Source organism: Ahaetulla prasina, chromosome 14 (genome assembly GCF_028640845.1).
Source record: "Ahaetulla prasina isolate Xishuangbanna chromosome 14, ASM2864084v1, whole genome shotgun sequence".
Lineage (NCBI taxonomy): Eukaryota > Metazoa > Chordata > Lepidosauria > Squamata > Colubridae > Ahaetulla > Ahaetulla prasina.
The window spans coordinates 19,763,500-19,769,602 of record NC_080552.1 but is presented as its reverse complement, the minus strand read 5'-3'; positions in this window follow the sequence as shown (position 1 = coordinate 19,769,602).

The following is a 6,103-nucleotide window of genomic DNA, read 5'->3' as shown; positions in this document are numbered from 1 at the left end:
TTTCAGGCCTTCCTGGTTGACCTTCCTTTCACCATCCCTAAATAGAGCCCAGGTCCACGTATCCCCTGGCCACAAATCCCTTGCAATTCTCCAGGGGCTTCTTCATCTGAGAGGCCCACCCTCATCAAAGGCGCAATTGGATGGGGATGGGGTCTCAGCTGACTTGTTTTCTTGAAGACGTTTCATGACCAAACTAGGTAACATCATCAGTGCTACAAAGGAGTGGAGTTTGTAGAGATGAGGAGGAGGAAGAGGAGAAGGAGAAAGAAGGAGAAGGAGAAAGAAGAAGGAGAAGGACCTTGGTGCTCGCTGAGCTTGGTTGTTTTCTTGCAGACGTTTAATGACCAAACTAGGTAACATCATCAGTGCTAGAAAAGGAGTGGAGTTTGTAGAGATGAGGAGGAGGAAGAGGAGAAGGAGAAGGAGAAAAAAGGAGAAGGAGAAGGAGAAAGAAGGAGAAGGAGAAGGACCTTGGTGCTCTCTGAGCTTGGTTGTTTTCTTGCAGACATTTCATGACCAAACTAGGTAACATCATCAGTTCTTGAAGGGAATAGAGTTTGTAGAGAGGAGGAGGAGGAGGAGAAGGAGGAAAAGAAGGAGAAGGGGAAAAGAGGAGAAGGAGAAAGGGAAGGAAAAGGAGAAGAAGAAAGAAAGAGAAAGAAGGAGAAAGAAGGAGAAGGAGAAGAACCTTGGTGCTCTGAGCTTGGTTGTTTTCTTGCAGAAATTTCATGACCCAACTAAGTAACATCAGTGTTACCCGCTGATGACAAGACTCAGTGCCCTGATTCATTCATTCAGGTGATTTTTTCCCTTAATGATCTAAGTGATCTGCATCCGTAGCTGAATCCATTTATTCTACTGGATCTTGAAGAACGGATCTTTCCTTCTTTTTTTCTCATTCAGCCAACTCGTTTCCTGGCTCTCTTCATCTCCTTTTATCATCCTCCCAAGGAGATAAAGAAATCCTGTAAAGGCAGCACCCTGCCTTTAAATAATAATAATAATAATAATAATAATAATAATAATAATAATAATAATAATAATAATAATAATAATAATAATAATAATGTTTTGCCTTATTAAAGATAGAAAAACCAGCTTCCCAAAAGTTTCAAGGTCAGGTGGGCAGAGATTCTGCAAAGGTTAAGATACCCGGCAAGCAAATCGAAAGGCAAAGCTGCCAGGGGAGGGGAGGGGAGTGGGCGGTGTCCCTTCCCCCTCCCCTTCATCAGGGCAGCAGCTGAGCTGCCCGTTCAGCCTGGACGAGACCCAAAAGGGTATCAAGTTTACCACTCCTGTTTCAGGCACCATCTATCAGCGCCTGCTGGCAAATTCTCTGAGCCGGGAATGTCCCTCTGGGTGATTAACCTCGACTGAGCCCTGGAGGTGAGGTCGCTGTTTGGGTTTTTCAGTCCAAACGGGATCCCATTTTGCATCGCTTGGGGGCAGGGGGCGCACCCTTCAAAGCCTCAGATGTTTGATGGACAAATTGAGAAATACATTTTATTAGTAGTAGTATTATTTTTGGATGGGTTGCTTCATCATTGGCTTTGATTGAGCCCCCAACTCCAAAACAACATTAAGGGCCTTTTTTAAAAAAAAGATTGTAGGGGCACCTAGAAGTTTCATGTAACCCTTCCTTCCTTCCTTCTTTCCTTCCTTCCTTCCTTCCTTCCTTCATTCCTTCCATCTTTCTTTCTTTCTTCCTTTCTTCCTTCCTTCCTTCCTCCCTCCCTCCCTTCTCTCTATCCTTTCTTCTTTCTATCCTCTTTTCCTCCCTCCCTTCTCTCTTTCCTTTCTTCTCCCTTCCTTTCTTCTTCCTCCCTCCCTCCCTCATCTGTATCCTCCTTTTTTCTCTATCCTTTTTCCTTCCTTCCTTCCTTCCTTCCTCCCTCCCTTCTCTCTATCCTTCCTTCTTCGTTCTATCCTCTTTTCCTCCCTCCCTTCTGTCTAACCTTTCTTCTCTTTTCCTTTCTTCTTCCTTCCTTCTTCCCTCCCTCCCTTCCTCCCTCGTCTCTATCCTCCTTTTTTCTCTATCCTTCCTTCCTTCCTTCCTTCCTTCCTTCCTTCCTTCCTTCCTTCCTTCCTTCCTTCCTAGTTATTTAGTTATTTAGTTATTAGCATCTGAAATGTAGATGCAGATAGTGGAGCCTTCAGTCTGGCAAGATTCTGTCTATAGGTATGAAACAATAAAGAACTCAGTTTGGAAAGACAGTCACATGTCATTCTTGGATTTGGATCTGGCACCATCCTTAGCTAGCATTTCTCGATCAACGAGCTGAACCAATCGCTGTCTTCCCCAGTGGGGTGAGTTGCATTGGACGTTTATTTCAAGCACCATCATGATTTCTAAACCAGCATCATTTATGGCTTGTTTGCGTCCTTGAAACCGAGGGATGTCCTCAGCTATCTCTTCAAAGAGGAGCGACCTTCAAAGAGAGGATTTCCACAGCCCTGTCAACAGTGTTGAAACACTCAAAGAAAACGGCTTTTAGTTTTTGTAGGATGGGCAGCTTCAGTTTGAAAAAGTTAGCCAAGATGGGGAGGATACCATTCACCTATGGATCCTGGTTTATTGACTTCCTGCCTAATTTTAGGGTTGCTGGTTGTTGTTTTTTAACTAGCCCTTATCTGAGAAGATCCATTTCTTTGGTTTTAGAATATTGGGCTATTCTATATACAGGAGCACAAAAAAGAGAAACAAGAGTCAACTTCAGTTTTTGTCCATGGCTTGTAATAAAGCAAGCCGGGTTATTCCTAGCTGGCTTGCCATTCACCTTGCAAAAAAAAAAAAAAGATCCAGTAAATCACTCAGGGGTAGGCGAAAATATATATATATCTATATATCTATATATCTATATAAATATATACACATATAATTATAATACATTATATAACACATTCAGTTTCTAGAGATATACATTTTATATAACATTATTTTCCATAGCTTGTTGTGAAGCAGAGAGAAGATTAAGAAGCAGAACTAAGGAGGAGGAGGAGGAGGAAGAGGAGGAGGAGGATGGGAACAACTGCAGGATCCTTGGTGCCCTTGGTTGTGTTCTTGTAGACATTTCACGACCCAGCTATGTAATATCATCAGTGCTATAAGGGAGTGGTTATAGGATTTATGGAGAGGTGGAGGAGGAGGAAGTAGAGGAGGAGGAGGAAAGGAGGAGGAAGAGGGAGTGGAGAAGGAGAAGGAAGAGGAGGAGGAGGAGGAGGAGGAGGAGGAGGAGGAGGAGGAGGAGGAGGAGGAGGAGGAGGAGGAGTTATTTGCTAAGTTTGCATTGCATACCTACAATATTTTTTTCAAGTGGCTCTATGCAACAGTTTAAAAAATACATAGATACATATATATATATGTAGAATATTTTAGTCTCTGGGACCACCAGACTGTACAATTATATAACATAATTTAAAAAGCAAGTATTTGACTCTTCCTCTTTTACAAATATTTATGGTTCTATACACTTAAGAAATTCGTATCCAGAAGGTCCCCCGTCCATCCACCCTCCTCAATTAGCAATAAGAACTGATTAAGAAAAACAGTGGCAAAACACCGCCAATTTCTTGGAAGAAGAAAACCAACAAGAATTCTAATTCTACCCTTCCAAAGCAACTCATCAGGTCAAGAGAGATTGGCTGGTCTGGAACCTGAATATAAAGGCATCTATGAAGCATTGGGGTGCAAACGGGTTGCTTTTGGGGATACTCCTACGTGCGTTCTTAAATTAACTCCTGTGTTTTTTAAAAAAAATATTCCAGAGTTTTTCAGATGTTTTGGCTCACCACCCTAGCAAACAGGTTGAAAAAGGCAATTTAAGTAGCAGGTTAGGTTGTAGAAGCAACAGATGGGAAGTCCCAAGAGAGAAAGAAAGAGGAAAAGAATAATAATCCTCGGGGAGCTAAACCTGACTTCTCGTGATGAGAAGGTCACTTCCATGCTCTCTTCATGGCAACACCATAGAAGCAGTTGGTCATTCTTTTTGGACCGGAGGTTTTATTTTTCCCCCTTCAATTTCCCCTTCTAGCCTACCGTTCTGGACCTTCCATGATTCAGTGATAAGGTTGGGCAATGTCGGCTAAGTGTTGACCCAACACTTGTCTGAGTAAAGGTGGGCTACAGAACTGAGTTGAATGATGGTGACCTCTCTATAATCAGTCAAAGGTTTTTAAACCATAGTTTAACCTCATTCCAAGGCTGAACTCAAACATGAAAGTTGGAGATGATAGATAGATAGATGATGAATAGCTAGCTAGCTAGCTAGCTAGCTAGACAGAAAGACAGACGGATGGAGATGGAGAGATAGAGATGGATGGAGATAGATAGATAGATGACAGAGAGAGAGAGACAGAGAGAGAGAGAGAGACAGACCGGGATGCCTTGTGCACAGTCACTCACGCCCTTGTGACGTCTCGTCTGGACTACTGCAATGCTCTCTACATGGGGCTCCCCTTGAAGGGCATCCGGAGGCTGCAGTTAGTCCAGAATGCAGCTGCGCGGGTGATAGAGGGAGCCCCTCGTGGCCCCCGAGTGACACCTATCCTGCGCAGGCTGCACTGGCTACCTGTGGCCTTCCGGGTGCGCTTCAAGGTGTTGGTGAACGTCTTTAAAGCGCTCCATGGCATAGGGCCGGGTTACTTACGGGACCGCCTGCTGCTACCGAATACCTCTCACCGACCCGTGCGCTCTCACAGAGAGGGACTCCTCAGGGTGCCGTCGGCGCGACAGTGTCGTCCGGCGACACCCAGGGGAAGGGCCTTCTCTGTGGGGGCTCCCGCCCTCTGGAACGACCTCCCCCCAGGACTTCGTCAACTTCCGGACCTCTGAACCTTTCGCCGCGAGCTTAAAACTTACTTATTTATCTGCGCTGGACTGGGTTAGTTTTTTAAGTTATGGGTTTTTAATGGGTTTTATCTCCAAATTTTAATTGTGGCCAATTTAATAAGTTTTTTAATTGTATTTTAATTGTATTTATAGTGTATTGTGTATTTTTACTTGGCTGTGAACCGCCCTGAGTCCTTCGGGAGAAGGGCAGTATACAAATTTAAATAATAAATAAATAAATAAATAAATAAGACAGACAGACAGACAGATGGAGAGATGGAGAGCTAGAGCTAGAGATGGAGATAGATAGATAGAGAGATGATAGAGAAATAGATAGACCACCAAAGTCCATGGGAGAAGCCGGATTCCCTTAACAACCGTGTGATTCATTTAACAACTGCGGGGATTCCCTTAACAACCGTGGCAGGAAAGGTCATAAAACAGGGCCAAACTGGCTTAACCCTATCTCTTGCTTAACAACAGGCTCAACTGTGGTCGTAAGTCGAGGGCTACCCCTAGAAGACGAATTGTGAGCTTTCATGCCGGCAACCCAAAACTTCATTTTCAGTTTCTGTGCTGCCCAATTTTTGAAATTTTGGGAGAGCGGGTTGCTCTTAAAGCCACAGAAGTCAGATGGCAGAGGCACATCTGCCGCCTGATCAGTTGGCAACGTCACTTGGCTCCCTTAAGTTTCAGAAAGAATGGCTGCTAATTTTAGATAGGTAGGTAGGTAGGTAGGTAGGTAGATAGATAGATAGATAGATAGATAGATAGATAGATAGATAGATAGATAGATAGATAGAAAGACAGAGATGAGATAGAGATAGAAATGGATGGAGATAGCTAGCTAGCTAGAGATGAGATAGAAATGAAATAGAGATAGAGATAGAGATAGAAATGGATGGATGGAGATAGATAGCTAGATAGCTAGATAGCTAGACAGACAGACAGACAGACAGACAGACAGACAGAAGACAGAGAAACTTATGGCGAGGTTTCATAGCATCCTTTCCTAGCAGTTGTTCCTCAGCTGCCTTATTTGGTGTCTTTACTGGCCATCACTTTGAAGGACAGGTTCACACTGATGTATTTTCAAGATGTCTGTCAGCTTCGGACATGTCTCAGAAAGTTGGGCGGGTTGCCCTTAAAGCCACAGAAGTCAGATGGCAGAGGCACATCTGCCGCCTGATCAGTTGGCAACGTCCCTTGGCTCCCTTAAGTTTCAGAAAGAATGGCTGCTAATTTTAGACGGTTTCTTCCAAAGCTTTGCAAGCT